Source organism: Hylobates moloch, unplaced genomic scaffold (genome assembly GCF_009828535.3).
Source record: "Hylobates moloch isolate HMO894 unplaced genomic scaffold, HMol_V3 SCAFFOLD_16, whole genome shotgun sequence".
NCBI classification, from domain to species: Eukaryota; Metazoa; Chordata; class Mammalia; order Primates; family Hylobatidae; genus Hylobates; species Hylobates moloch.
The window spans coordinates 8,869,647-8,885,400 of NW_026652291.1; positions in this window are offsets into that span (position 1 = coordinate 8,869,647).

Consider the following 15,754-nt stretch of genomic DNA (forward strand, 5'->3'; position numbering starts at 1 on the left):
AGCCTTGGCCAAATGGGGCTGGCAGGCAAACAAAACCCACAGAAAACCCAGATCTTCACAGCAGCAAATGGGCTCCACTTCCTCTCTTGCCAAGCTTTTGGGGGGTGCTACCTACAATGGCTTGCTCATAGTGGCACACGTTTTATAGGCAGCAAAGTCCCCATCCCAACCAGACTTGAGAGTTAGGCAGAACAGGGTTTACAATCCCAACACACAAGAAAAGCAAGGCTCGGAGAGATGAACAGGCTCGTTCCCGAGAGTTCAGCGAGTCGGGAGGTCCTGGAACCCCGGCACTCCCACGGTCTCTTGGGATACAGAGCTGGGGTGCCTTGCTTGGATGCATTTTCTTTCCTCTTTCTGGGGGTGCTAATCCACCCTGCCAGGCAGCAGGAACAGAGCAGTCAAGGCTGGAAGGTCCAAACAGGTCCCTAATTTAATAATTGCTCCCGGAATAATTGATTGCTTGTCCTCATGAGCTATTGGTTGGGGGCAAATGCCTGTTCCTTTCCCATCTGGAATCCGGTCTCTGGTCAGCCAGTCAGTCACCAGCCAAGATTAAGTACTACCTGCAGCACCACACGCCAGGCCCAGGAGGAAATTACATGTGCTATGGGTCTAGTTCCTGGCCCTGGGGACCCTGTATCCACCCAGGTAGCCAGCCCAGAGCTGGGAAAGCCAGAATCAAGGAGCAGAAGCTATAAAGACTTTGCCTCACTTTCTCCCGTCATCCCTCAGTCTCCTGTCACCCCTCAGTTCATGGCTTATTTGGGGGAACAGACAGGAGGAAGGAGCATTAAAGCAGACATGGTTTATAAAGAAATGAGCCAGGGCCCTCCACTGCCCCTTCCCACCACGGCAACACAGTAGGTCAGAGCTTCCTATTCACTAACGGAATTCTCCCCTCGAAAGTCATGTTCCCGAATGCAAAACACACGGCGAATCTCTGAATGCGTAGTAAGGAGAGTGTGTTCCCGCCACAGAGCAAGGGTCCCACCTCTACCAGGGCATTGCTGCCAGGGCGTTGCTGCCATGGTGTGTGGTAGTCTTATCCCTAGGGTTATATTATGGGTTTGCATCTATCCCTGCCTTCCTTGGCTCATCCCAAGAACACGCATTGAGGGCCTAGATGGTGCCAGGCCCAGCTGAGAACCACGCCCCTGACCGTTAAGGAGCTCAAGCTCCGCGTGGGAAAACTGATGTCAGCAGACAGCGGCAGGATGAGTGCCTGCAGGAGGGTAGAGGGAAGCTCAAAGGGCTGGGGGCAGAAAGAGGCCCCACCCATCCACAGAGGCTTCCTGGAAATTTGACCCCTGGTCCTAGTCTTGAGAGTGGGAATGTTGCTCTTATTAATGAGAAACCCAGAAGTAAGAGAGGAAATAAAACTTACTCAAGCACCCAGAAGAAATCCTTTCTGCATGAATAAATGGACAACTCAACTTGCAATCTTAGATGTCAGGGGAGGCCACATGGTTCAAGCAAGCCGAGAGTCTCACCTCTTTCAACTACAGCGCGTGTTTATTCGGGCCTGGCTGTGACAAGCCTCAGCTGGACTTTGGGTAGATGGCAATGGCCCAGACCCTATCAGCCCCTGTAGAAGTTGTAAAGTAGGGTGTTGGGAGTACGCCCCAGGCAGACAGGGCCCTTCGTCATTTTAAGCACTCCTTACTTAAGTACTCTTTAGTGGGCACCTGCCGCTTGTCAGCACAGTGTTTTTTCTTTCGGGAGGAGAGCTGTGTCCAAGCTTGGGTCAGATTTTATAAGACGATGAGCTCCCTGGTGGCCATCGTGATGATGGCAGAAGGAGTTAGCTTTAGAGACTGAGAGCCTTAGAGACGCTTAGAGGTAGTGACTCTCAGCACCTGAGTTGGATCTGCTTGGTCATATGCCATGAATAGACTTCCATCCTGTCAAAGCCTCAGAGATTTCTCTTTTATATAATAAAACAATAATAATTACTACCTCAGGCCTCATCTGCCCTCAGGCCTTGGACATGGAGAAGGTTTTCCATTCAATGGACCCTGATAGGAAAACCATCTCAGGAAGGGCATAATGTGGGTTCTGTCACTCCACCCTCAGGCCAGCTCAGCCAGCACTGATGGAGGGATGGGGTGCCTTTCCAAGCCCTGCACTGAGCACCCCAACAGGAGTGGCCCCAGCAATTGGAAGGCCATTTCTCACAAAGCTCCATCTTCCTGCAGGTGCTGTGTCAACTTTTCCCAAGCTGAGTTACCTTCAGGAATACCCAGAGAAGGCTCACAATCTTCACTCTTAAAAGAAAAAGATGAATGCCCAGTTGATCACTTCTGGGGCATTTTGAGTGAGGCAAAAAGCAGAAAGGAGCCTGTGGAGCTCTGGACAATAGAGACTGTGCCCCTTGCTGCTCCCCACAGCTCCTGGGACAGACCTGGCCAGAGGGAGGCTGGCTGAGCCTCCACCGGCCCACAGCCCCTGCTGTATCTACATCTGTTCTCCTTGTGAAACTCTCTCAGCAACAAGCCAATGAGAAGTTTCCAGAAAGTCAGTGACAGGAGTGGACTCCACATTCCTCTCCTGCATTCCGCTTCTCCTTCAGTAGCTGGGCTGGGATTTGTGCAGATGTGCAGATGCGCAAAAGAAAAAAAAAGTAACTTGCTGTGTTGTCTATAACTGCTTTCCTCTTGCCCTCAAGTCCCAATCCTGTGATGGCAGAAACCTCGATTTTGCCAGTTAAGGCTGCTCAGTGGTTGCCAGGTGAGATCTTAGCCTCTTTCCAGGCTTCTGGTCTATTTTCCAGGATCTTCCCCTCCTCCTTTCATGATGGAATCTGGGGTCAAGGGGTCAGTGAGGTGCTGGGGATGGGGAAATGTTGCTTGAGGCTCCCAGTGACCTTCCGTTAGGGTGTGACCCACCTCATGGGATGACAGATGACAGCCCTAGTCCCTTTTCTGTCCTGTAAGGAGACACGTGGCTGTCAGGTCTCTGGATGCCCTGCTCTGGCACCCACTGGTCTTTGCAGCATTGCCCTGTGCTCCCTGGATCTGGTTCCAGGGTCACACAACACGTGGCCTCCTCACTCCCGTCCTTATTTTAATCACATCTGCAAAGATCTCTCTGCCACTTAAGTTACCATATTCACAGATTTCAGAGGTTAGGATGTGGACCTCTCCTAGAGGGATGGGATTATTCTTCTGTTCACAGTGTGGGTGTCAGAGACCTGTGAACCAGCACAACTCCATCTTGAATAGGAGCTCGGTGAAACGAGGCTGAGACCTACTGGGCTGCATTCCCAGGAGGCTAAGGCATTTTAAGTCACAGGATGAGATAGAAGGTCAGCACAAGATGCGAGTCATAAAGACCTTGCTGATAAAACAGGTTGCGGTAAAGAAGCTGACCCAAATCTACCAAAACCAGGATGGTGACAAGAGTGACCTCTGGTCGTCCTCACTGCTACACTCCCTCTAGTGCCATGACAGTTTACAAATGCCATGGCAACGTCGGGAAGTTACCCTATATGGTCTAAAAAGGGGAGGCATGAATAAGCCACCCCTTGTTTAGCATATAATCAATACAGAACTATAAAAATGGGCAACCAGCCGCCCTCAGTGCTGCTCTGTCTATGGAGTAGCCATTATTTTATTCCTTTACTTTAACTTGCTTTCACTTTGCACTGCAGACTGGCCCTGAATTCTTTCTTGCATGAGATCCAAGAACCCTCTCTTGAGGTCTGGATCGGGACCGCTTTCCTATAACAAGGAGACATGAAGAGTCTCGGCTGGGGATATTGAGGGAAGGCTCTGAGCCTGTTATCATCTGGGAATGAGCAAACATTCTGAGCATTGTATAGTATTTAGCTTGGACTGCTGAAGCAGAGACCCAAGATACCAAATCCTTGCCTAGATAGAACTGTAATTATCTCCCCAGGTAAACAGCTGGGGCAAACAGCGCAGGGCTGGGCGGCAGCCTCACAGTATCATGGGCCAGGCCCCTTCTGTCTTGTTGCTGTGCCCTGTTAGTGCATTGCCCTTGGCGTCACAGCTCAAGGGGGCTCTCTGTCACGCCCAAATTCCAGCCAGCCTGCAGGGGCAGAGGAAGGTGTGTGTTTACTCTTGAAAGGCAGGACGTGGAAGTTAATCCTATCAGTTCCCTCCCATTCCCGCTGGTGCAGTTGGCCACACCTCACTGCAAAGAAGGCAGAGAAACGCAGTTCTCATTCTCAGCATCCGTGGGCATCGTTAAAAGTTCTGTGGCTATGGAGGATGGAGTGAACAACGGCAAGTGTCTTCCACCAGCACCTTCTAAGTACATGGCACATGGCTGGGGTGCTAGAGATATAGCAGCAAGGGAGTCCCTGCCCTTGAGGAGCCCTCAGACCATCTGGGGATAGTTTGCTCTCATGGGTGTCTATGCAGCACAGCATGGGAACCCCAAGGCTGGGCAACTGGCCAGTCCTGGTGGAGGAGAAGACCCAAGATCACAGTAGGTGTCCTAGGGAAGGAGGCATCTAGGCAGTCTCCAGGAATCACTGTTCCTCCCTCATCCTCTATGTCTCATAGGTCTGTAACTCAATGCCCTCAGTGTCCCCACCCCCACTCTCTCTCTCTCTCCACTCAGAAGCACTCTGGCCCGTGGCCACCCCTAGAGACTTTGTTCTGAGTCAAAAGAAGCTCTTCTCTGTGAGTGTGCACATGCGTGTGTACATTCTTGGAACTCTTAGAACCCACCCACCTCTCAACCAACTATGACCCCTAAAGAGGATGGTTTGGGCCAGGCACAGTGGCTCATGCCTATAATCTCAGCACTTTGGGAGGCTGGGGCGGGCAGATCACTTGAGGTCAGGAGTTTAAGACCAACCTTGCCAACATGGTGAAACCTTGTCTCTACTAAAAATACAAAATTAGCTGGGCATCGTGGCGCACACCTATAATCCCAGTTACTTAGGAGGCTGAGGCAGGAGAATCACTTGAACCTGGGAGGTGGAGGTTGCAGGCAGTGAGCCAGGGTCACGCCACTGCACTCCAGCCTGGGCAACAGAGTGAGACTCTGTCTCAAAAAAAAAAAAAGAAAGAAAGAAAGAAAAAATGCGGCTGGTTTTGAAGTTTGAAGCAAGAGAGCAAAGGGGGCAGCTTTATCAAAGCTATTCCATGAGCAATACTTGTTTTCTTTAAACACCACCCACTTTGAGGTCACCAAACTGGAGAGATCCATCTTTTCTACTCTGAAAATGGGATTCTTGGCTGGACGCAGTGGCTCACACCTGCAATCCCAGCACTCTGGGAAGCTGAGGTGGGCTGATCACCTGAGGTCAGGAGTTTGAGACCAGCCTGACCAACATGGAGAAACCCCATCTCTACTAAAAATAGAAAATTAGCCGGGCAAGGTGGCACATGCCTGTAATCCCAGCTACTTGGGAGGCTGAATCAGGAGAATCGCTTGAACCTGGGAGGTGGAGGTTGCGGTGAGCCAAGATTGGGCCATTGCACTCCAGCCTGGGCAACAAGAGCGAAACTCTGTCTCAAAAAAAAAAGAAAGAAAAGAAAAGAAAATGGGATTCTTCTGCTTAAATTAACCAAGTATGTAGTGCCCGCACTTTTGCATGCACACACACACACACACACACACACACACTCGTGCCCAAATAGACAGTTTTTCAGAAATAAGGATGCAGATGAGAGACTCAAGGACAGGCCTTACTTGCTCTCTGTCAGTTTACAAGAGCATTTATTCTGCATATTCATCCATGAATATTTAGCAAGGCAACAATAACATTCAATGACACCCATGAGATACACAACTCAGAGAGCCCTCTCCCAGGAACATACACAATGCTTGATGTCAACGTTTCAACTGGACTGTTTGAAATGCGAGCATTAGCTTACAATAATCCTCCCCCGCCCTCTCTCTGTCTCTGTCCCTTACTCTCTCTCTCTCTTTTTATTTGCATACACAGACATCCCTCCTGTTTTTGATACAAACTGCCAAGCAAATTCTTTAACAGAGTAGACCTGGTGGGGTGTGTGGAGAGCTACCAAAGGTATAAGTAGTGCTAATGGCACAGATGAATTTTCAGACATGCCACTCTTTCTTTTTTCTCAAGAGAAACAAAACAAAACGGAAAAAACTCACACATATTAGGCAAAGCTTTTCTGGAACTGGCTAACAATGTTTAGCTTTCAGTAAATCTGCAACCTTTTGACGAAACACTGCGGAAGGCTGAATCACAGCCCCCAAAGATGTCCAGGTCCCCAGCCCTGGAACCTCTGTATGTTACCTTACAGGCAAAGGGACTTGCAGGTGTGATTAAGTTTAGGATCTTGAGATGGGGATGATCTTGCATTATCCAGGTAGGCCCTAAATATAATCCTGAGTGTTCTTTTAAAATGAAGAGGGAGGCTTGGCTGCGAGAGAGAGAGAGGGTCAAAGGCTGCATGATGGTGGAAGCAGTGGTGCATTTGAGGAAAAGGCCATGAACTAAGGATTGCAGGTGACCACCAGAAACTGAAAAAGGCAAGGAAATAGATTTTCCTCTAGAACCTCAGAAGGAACTGACCCCATCAACACCTTGACTTTAGCCCACAGACATCAATTTTGTTTTTGTTTTTTTGTTGTTGTTGTTGTTTTTGTTTTTGAGACGGAGTCTCACTCTGTTGCCCAGGCTGGAGTGCAGTGAGCCGAAATGCCGCCACTCACTACAAGCTCCACCTCCCAGGTTCACGCCATTCTCCTGCCTCAGCCTCCCCAGTAGCTAGGACTACAGGCGCCCGCCACCACGCCCGGCTAATTTTTTTTTGTATTTTTTAGTGGAGATGGGGTTTCACCGTGTTAGCCAGGATGGTCTCGATCTCCTGACCTCGTGATCCGCCCACCTCGGCCTCCTGAAGTCCTGGGATTACAGGCATGAGCCACTGCGCCCGGCCTGACATCAATTTTGAAGAACAAAATTTCTTACAGTTCTGGTCTTGAGAACTGTAAGAAAATAAATGTTGCTCTTTTAAGTCACTAAGTTTGAGGAATTTTTGCAGCAGCAAGGAAACTCAGACAGTCATGAAGCTCCAGGGACAGGGCTTCGTTCCCTCCCCAGGCACTCCAGGCTCCTTCTGAGGGGTTATGGGGTTCCATCATCAGTGGGGCGGGGGGGGGGCCTTATCCCCTCCACAGGGGCGCCAGACTCCTTCAGAGGGGCTCCGGGGCTCCATCGTCAGTGGGGCCACTGGAAGCCATGCAGGTACTGGGGCATCTGTGTTTGTGTGTTTCTAAAAGTCCTCTGTTTTTTTAATAAAGTCCCACTGTCAGAAATTTAAGATGTGAAGAAAAATTGGAAGAACATAAAAAGAAAAAAAAATAAAAGAATACAAACCAAAACCAAAAAAAATGACACTCAACTACAATCCCACCCTCTAGAAATAGCCTTCGTAATAGTATTTGATCACAATTTGTGATTACAGGTTTATTTTAATGATTATTTTTATTTTTATTATTTTATTTATTTTTTTAGAGATGGAGTCTTGTTCTGTTGCCCAGGCTGCAGTGCAGTGGTGCGATTTCGGCTCACTGCAACCTCTGCATCCTGGGCTCAAGCAATTCTTCAGCCTCAGCCTCCCAAGTAGCTGGGATTACAGGCATCTGCCACCATGCCCTGCTATTTTTTGTAGTTTTAGTAGAGGCGGGGTTTCACCATGTTGGCCAGGCTGGTCTTGAACTCCTGACCTCGGGTGATCCACCCTCCCTGGCCTCCCAAAGTGCTGGGATTACAAGCATGAGCCACCACACCCAGCCTTAATGATTATTTTAAAAATAATGTCACTTTGCCCATCCTTTCCCCAGACAGTAGGGCCCAGGAAGGTAGGAACCCACTCCAGTGAAGAGCTCAGTGTCTGAGATATAGCAGTGATCCATAAATGCACTGTGTGATCACTGAACGAATGGCCTCTGCTAACATTTTGGTATATTTCTTTCTAGTCTTTTTTCTATGTATATTGCATATTTTTACTATTGCAATTGTTCTATGACCGTGTGTTTTTGTCCTACATTCCTCACTTAGTATTTTTTTCTGAATAAGTTCTTAAGTCATGAAATAGTCTTCAGAACTTTATTTTAATGGCAGACTAACAGTCCATACAATAGATGTTTCTTTGTTAGGTTACATTCTCTTTTTATCTGTTATAAACAATTCAGTAAAGAACATCTTGGTGCGTAAATCTTTGTCCACATTTCTGATTATTTTCTTGGGGTCAATTCTTAGGAGGGATATTACAGTAACAAACCATGTCATCATTTTTAAGACTCAGGTTAATGATCAGTGCATGCATTTATATCAACTCTGTTTTCAAGAGGGGAACCTCGGGGATGCAGGACTGCAGTGTACACAGCTGCATGGTGAAGCTGATCTGCTTGGTTCTCATTTAAGCAGAGATCACTGGCTGGGCATAGGAGACCTGAACTCTGGTTTGAGATTTGCCATTTCCTAGTCACATCGAACTGGGTGTCCTCATATTTAAAACAGGAAGGCCAGATGATAACTTTAAGCTCTCTTCTATCAAAATTCTAGTGGCTGGGCAAGGTGGCTCATGCCTGTAATCCCAGCACTTTGGGAGGCTGTGGCAGGAGGATCACTTGAAGCCAGGAGTTTGAGACCAGGCTGAGCAACATAGTGAGACCTGTCTCTACCAAAAAAAAAAAAAATTTTAAAGTAGCCATGCGTGGTGGTATAAGCCTGTAGTCCCAGCTACTTGGGAGCCTGAAATAAGAGGATCACTTGAGTGTGGGAAGTTGAAGCTGCAGTGAGCCATGATCATGCCACAGCACTTCAGCCTGGGTGACAGAGTGAGACCCTGTCTTCAAAAAAAGTAAAAAAGAAAGAAAGAAAATTATAGCAACTTCTCTTGGAGACCATTACTAAAGGGGAAACGCCAATGAAAATTAGGAGCAATTCATGCCAGATAACCAAATGTTGACCTTAAAAGTCCAAGCCACGAGGTTTGTAAATTAAACCATGGTAAAAAGCATTTAGCCACTCTCTGCTCTGTACACACACAGCATCTGTTGTACCTGTATGTTTGTCGAACAATGATTCTAATAATTTAAAGAATGTGCAAAGCCTTCCTCTCAGTCAACGGACTAAATGAAGTACAGTTGACCTTTGGGAAACATGTGGGTCAGGGGCGCTGACCCCGCCCCCCATGCACAGTCAACAATCAGTGTATAACTTTTGACTCCCCCAAAATGTAACTACTAATAGCCTACGGTTGACTGGAAGCCTTGCTGATAATATAAACAGTGAATTAACACATATTTCGTATGTTATTTGTTGTACTATAAACTGTATTCTTACAATAAAGTAAGCTAGAGAAAAGAAAGTTATTAAGAAAATCGTAAGGAAGAGAAAATCTATGTATTATTCATTAAGTGGAAGTGGATCATCATCAAGGGCTTCAGCCTTGCTCTTTCATGTTGAGTAGGCTGAGGAGGAGGAAGGGTAGTCTTGCTGTCTCAGGGGTGGCAGAGGTGGGAGAAAATCCATAGAGAAGTGGACCTGTACAGTTCAAATCCGTTTTCCCTAAGGGTCAACTGTAGTTGACCTGATTTACCAGATGCAGCAAATTCCACGTATGCAGAATTAGAAGAAACAAAAGGTGGGCCGGGCGTGGTGGCTCATGCCTGTAATCCCAGCACTTTGAGAGGCTGAAGCGGGTGGATCGCTTGAGTCCAGGAGTTCGAGACCAGCCTGGGCAGCATAGTGAGACGTCGTCTCCACAAAAAAATACAAAAATTAGCCAGGCATGGTAGCATGTACCTGTAATCCCAGCTACTCAAGAGGCTAAAGCAGGAGGATCACTTGAACCAGGAGGCGGAGGTTGCAGTGAGCCAAAATTACACCACTGCACTCCAGTGAGACCCTGTCTCAAAAAAAAGAAGAAGAAATAAAAGGCGATTTGTAGAAACATGATTAATATTGCCGTATTCCAATGCTTGGAAAAGTGTAATCCATGTCTGGCCACAGCTCTATAGCTAGTGTTCTTCCAACCTAGTTTGTGCTTCTAAGCAAGGCACCTGGACCACTTTACAGCTCCCACTCCACAGTTCTCCTGGAAATTAGACACTTGATCATTCATTCTTTTATTCAGTCAGTTGGTGAGTCAACAAACATTTGCTGGAAAGCTGTGCCAGGCCCTTTGGAGGCTCCAGGTGGACAGGGCTAAATAGAACAGGGTCTCCCTAGCATAGTGAGGGGGCCCCAGCAATCCCAGCTCTGCCTCAAAGTGGCCATGTTATCTGAGAAAATGCGCCTCTCTTTTCAGCCTCCTGTTCCTCACTTGTAAAGGGGGACCATTAATACTTCACTTGGTCCTGTTAAAAAGAATAAATCAAGGTGCATAATCCGTGGCACGGAGCCTAGTACCAAGGAGACAGTAAATGTCAGGCCCTCCACCCTGACCTAGAAACACTCTCAGCTTGATGAGCAAGATGGAAATAAAGAAGGTTATTTCAGTCTAACAGAGGTTTTCACAAAGTTCTGTGTAAGAGTAGAGAGAGAAACCAACCGCTCTGGTTTTCCTAGATGCAAGAAGGAGAATGTTTGAAGTGTGCTGGGAGAAAGGTGAAGGGTTTACAAGCCCCCAGTGCTACCCTTCGGAGCCAAATGTTTAGAATCAGCCTGCAAGGATCCAGGCTGATGGGTGTTTATTTAGACACACACGCCAACAGCCTGTAATGTGCCCAGAAGAGGGAAGGGGGCCAGCGGGATGGATAGATTTTATGTGCAAGAAAGAATTGCGGCTGTGAAATGTGAAGTGAAAGATGCCTCGTTTTCGAATTAGGCTACGGGAAGAGAGGAAATGTATTTCTCCCAAAAGCTAGAGAATCGGGCCAAGTTGGGCTGCAGAGAGGATTTCTGCATTTGGAAGACAATCTAATTTGGTGGGTTTGGGTTTTGGGGCAGGCAGCCTGGGTTTGTGTCTCAACTCTGCCATTTACTGAGCTCATGTGGCCAGGCAAGCTCTGTTTCCTAGAAAGTTCCCTTCTGTGCCAGATAGGGATGAATCTGGGGCACAGGTCAAGGGGTTGGTGTGAGCATGGATGGGGTGCTGCTGGGAGAACACCTTACACAGTACCCAGCCATCAGCAATGTTAGTGTTTATTATAACAATAATAAATGTTAGCTCTTGTTGTTATTATCAGGCAGGAGGCTGGTTGGGATGCTTCTAGCTAAATGTCCCTAAGTCCTCACTGTATACTCTTTCCACCACAGTTATGCAGCGTTGTGGGGAGACTTTTTAAAAAGGGAAAGGGACAGGAGTGCATTTTCATTTTCACCCTGATGTGGATGAACCAACATCTACAGCTGGCACTTCTGATCGGCCAATAACCCACCCTTCTCATTGATCTATCTATTCTCATTCCCAGGTGGAAGAGTGTCTTAGGATTCAGAGTTAACAAAAAATTTCTAAGTAATCCTCTGTTCTAGGCCCTGCACTTCAGGCAGGACCTCCCCTCTTTTTTTTTTTTTTTCCTGAGACAGAGTCTCCCTCTGTCGCCCAGGCTGCAGTGCAGTGGCATGATCTTGGCTCACACAACCTCCACCTCCCAAGTTCAAGTGATTCTCCTGCTTCAGCCTCCCGAGGAGCTGGGACTACAGACACCTGCCACCACGCCTGGCTAATTTTTGTATTTTTAGTAGAGACAGGGTTTCGCCATGTTGGCCACGCTGCTCTTAAACTCCTGACCTCAGGTGATCCATCCGCCTTGGCCTCCCAAAGTGCTGGGATTACGGGCGTGAGCCACCGTGCCTGACCTCCTCCCCTAGTTTAATCTCAGTTCTCTCACCCCTTTGATAGCAGCATGAGTGGACAGTCTCAGAAAGCACAGAGAGGCCAGGTGACTTGCCCAAGGATACACAGCTTAGAGGTGGGAGAGCAGGCATTTGCAGCTAGAGCTGAATGACTGCTGGTCTTTCATTACTTCCCACCTGGAAGGATGTAGGTTCCCTTCAGAGATGAGGGTGTCTGAGGAAGACCCCCACAGGGACCACAAACCCCCTCCTCACACAGACCTCCTGGCTACACTCAGAAAGGCATCTGTCCTGCAACTGGAGACGCGCTGCATTCCAGACCCAAGTTCCTGACTTGCAGAAAGGGTGAACTTATTCTTAGTTCAATCATTTCAACGAATACAGGCAAATCATTATTTCTGCATGGCCATGAACCTGAAGCCTTCCTGGGATGCAGGATAAGGAGAGGTTTATTAAGGGATTAGGAACCATGTGCTGAGTAGGGTCCTGGAGTGTCAAGAGAGGAGACCAAGCCCTAGGGCCTGTCCGTGCATCTCCCACTGCCCGGCACTGTGGGGCTGGCACTTGGCATTGCCACTTCAGGGAGCCAGGACTTGCTCAGGAGAGGAAACAGCCTCCCTCTTCATCTACTTAAGCTCCTCAGGAGGAGAGACACCATCTCTGAGCCACCTTTAGCCCTCAGGGAGGGCCCAGAGGAGAAGCTCAGGCCCTGGACACTAAGAAGGGCATGAGAGAGCCAGGCATTTCCTGCAAGGACAACTCAATTGCGCACCACACTGAAACAACTGGAAAGCGGCAGATGGCCTGGGATATCTTAACTCGGTATGTGTGGTCCCCTGCCCAGCCTCAGACCTCCCACAGGCTCCAGCCACCTGAATGGCCCAGGGGCCCGTTTCCATTCAGGCCCTGGCTTGTTTCAGCCCTCCCCTCTGCCAGGTGCCCTCTCACCCGGCCTGTCTGCATTCTCAGCTCCCGGACAAAGGAATCATTTCCTCTTCTCCGAGCCCCTCCGTCACCCCTCCCCCAGCTATATTTGAGGAAAGGTCTCAAAACTCCTTGGGGGTATTCATCTCTGCAGCTTCAGCTTTTTGATCAGCTCACACCCAGAATAACTGAATATAGACATGGTTAATAAATTCAATAACTAGGTCAGGTACGGTGGTTCATGCCTGTAATCCCAGTACTTTGGGAGGTTGAGGCGGGAGGATCTCTTTCTTTTTTTTTTGAGATGGAGTCTTGCTCTGTCGCCCAGGCTGGAGTGCAGTGGCGCGATCTCGGCTCACTGCAAGCTCCGCCTCCTGAGTTCACGCCATTCTCCTGCCTCAGCCTCCCGAGTAGCTGGGACTACAGGCGCCCGCGGCCATGCCCAGCTACTTTTTTTGTATTTTTAGTAGAGACAGTGTTTCACCGTGTTAGCCAGGATGGTCTCAATCTCCTGACCTCGTGATCCGCCCGCCTCGGCCTCTCAAAGTGCTGGGATTACAGGCGTGAGCCACCGCGCCCGGCCTGGGAGGATCTCTTGAAGCCAAAAGTTCAAGACCAGCCTAGGCAACATAGTAAGACTCCGACTCTACAAAAAACAGTATTAAAAAAAATTACCTGGGCCTGATGGTGCACACCTGTAGATCAGATACTCAGGAGGCTGAGGCAAGAGTATCGCTTGAGCTTAGGAGTTTGAAGTTGCAATGAGCTATGATCATGTCACTGCACTCCAGCCTGGATGACAGAGCAATACCTTGTCTCTTAAAAATAATAATAGTAATAATAAGTAAAAATACATTTAAACATTCAATAATTAGTTATAAATTCCTCATTTTCCCCATATACCCTTGCACACCCATGTTACGCAATTTGGATAATTAAATAGCTAGATTTTATCTTTAAAAAGGGTTCCCCAGTATGATCTTATTTCTTATAGTAACCCTAAGAGATTGGGGTTCTTGCTGCCTCACAGAAATATTCATTTCATTTTCTCCCAATGCTGAGACTTGGACCCAGAGAGTTAATGACTTACCCAAGGCCACACAGGTAGGTGGTCACAAATATGGGACCCAGCCTGAGCTTTAGAACCTGCATGAGCCAAGGCCAAGCAACACTTCCCAGTCCCGGGAGCCAGTCTTACCCTGGACACAAGCCCCTGGAAGAGGTTAAGCTGTGCCCAGGCTCAGATCGCCTTCTGGGCCTGGCAGCCCCTCACCTGGGCCAGGTGGGTTACGGCCAAGGCCTCAAGACCCTCCTGCCGGGCAGCCCATCCTGCCTGCCCACGGGCAGCTCAGCCGGCTGCCCTCCACCGTCTGCCAATTCCAAGCTTTTCGGCAAACTGGCACCTAATCACCCACCATCTGTGAGCAGAGCGAGTCTTGGCTACCTCTTGGTGCTTCTTCAAATCAACTTGCAAGTTTTCAAAGTGACGCGAGTTCTTGGTGCTTGCAAAAATGTCAGCTTCCGTCACATCTTATTAAAACTGAAAATATGAAAAGGTTTCAGATAAACTGAAACAAGCCCAGTTTTAAGTGAGATCACTTTCTTTTTTTTTTTTTCCTAAAATGCAAAGAGTTTTGTTGTTTTTTTCTGATTCCCAGGGTGATAATCATTATCTTTGCACCTGTTGCTCTCCATGGGGCCCACACCCTGAGAGGGCTGCAGCTGACTCTATGCAGAGTGTGTCAGTGGCGGTTACAGTCACTTTCTTATGGTGACTTATTCATGCAGGGTCCCCTTGGTGAGGTTACAGTGGTGGAGAAAGTACTAATAGCGAGTAATACTTCTGTGCCGGGAACAACGTCCTCTATGCATTCTCTTATTTAATCCTAAGTAAGATTCTCCTGTTCTCTCCATAAAGGTGAGGAAATGGGGCACAGAGATGCCACTCGTCACGTGGCTAGTAAGTGGCAGTGCTAGGATTTTAACCCAGGCAGGACATGGGCTGCTGTGGGACCTGCAGGCTGGGGAAGGTGCTTGGACTCCACCCTAGGGGCCCTGAGAAGCAGAGGGAGGGTTCTGAGCAGGCCTCAGCAGGGTCAGGACTGCGTTTGAAATATCACTGTGGCTACATCATGAATTCAGTCGGTACTTATTCAGTGCTACTGCTGCATAGCTTGACGCTAGATTCTATGGAGAAATATGAGATGGATAAAACCCAAATGTGGGGAAAGAAGGCCTGTGCTTAATTATGGTGCTAGCAGAACGAAGCGATAATGGCCTCCTGTTGCTTCCAGAATGAGCGCCAAATTTCAGAATCAGTCCCTCACTCACACCCACCCTCACTCCCCTCCACCCACTGTCCAGGCCCAGCAGGAACTCACCCCTGGACTGCCTGGCCAACAGACCCCCACTCCGTCTCCCAACTTAGTTCAAAGGCCTCCAAGAGCCCCCTGGGACATCATCCTCCTGCTGGCCGCCCTGAAACAGCCACGCCCCTCCAAGCTGGGGGCCCTTCCCAGGGAACTTGAACCCTGTGGGTGGGTCAGGCTCAGCACATGGGCTCCCTGAGGGTAGGGGCTCCTTCTCACGTGTCTCTGGGTCCAAAACCCCTTCCATGGCCCTGGCATACAAGAGGCATTCAGAAGATGACTGTGGGATGAGCGCTCATTCAGGTAACGTCCTAGAAAGGCACCTCAGGAGACACGTGGCACAGAGCACAGCCACAGCTGGGTGTGAGTCGCCACTCAGCCAGCCCCTCCTGGATGGTGTCCACCTGTCTCTCCTCACCTGTGAAAGGGGAGTAGGCAAAAACCATCACAGAGTTGTTGGGTAGACTGAATGCATGGCACTTGGCAACGCTCAAGACACAGCAGCTTTTATTACTGCTACCACTGATGCCACCACTGCTGCTCCCACCACCATGACCACCAGTGCTGCTAATCCTGCCACCACCACTGCCACCACTGCTGCCCCCACCACGACTGCCACCACTGCTGCTAATCCCACCACCACTGCCACCACTGCTGCTAATCCCACCACCACTGCTGCTAATCCCACCACCACTGC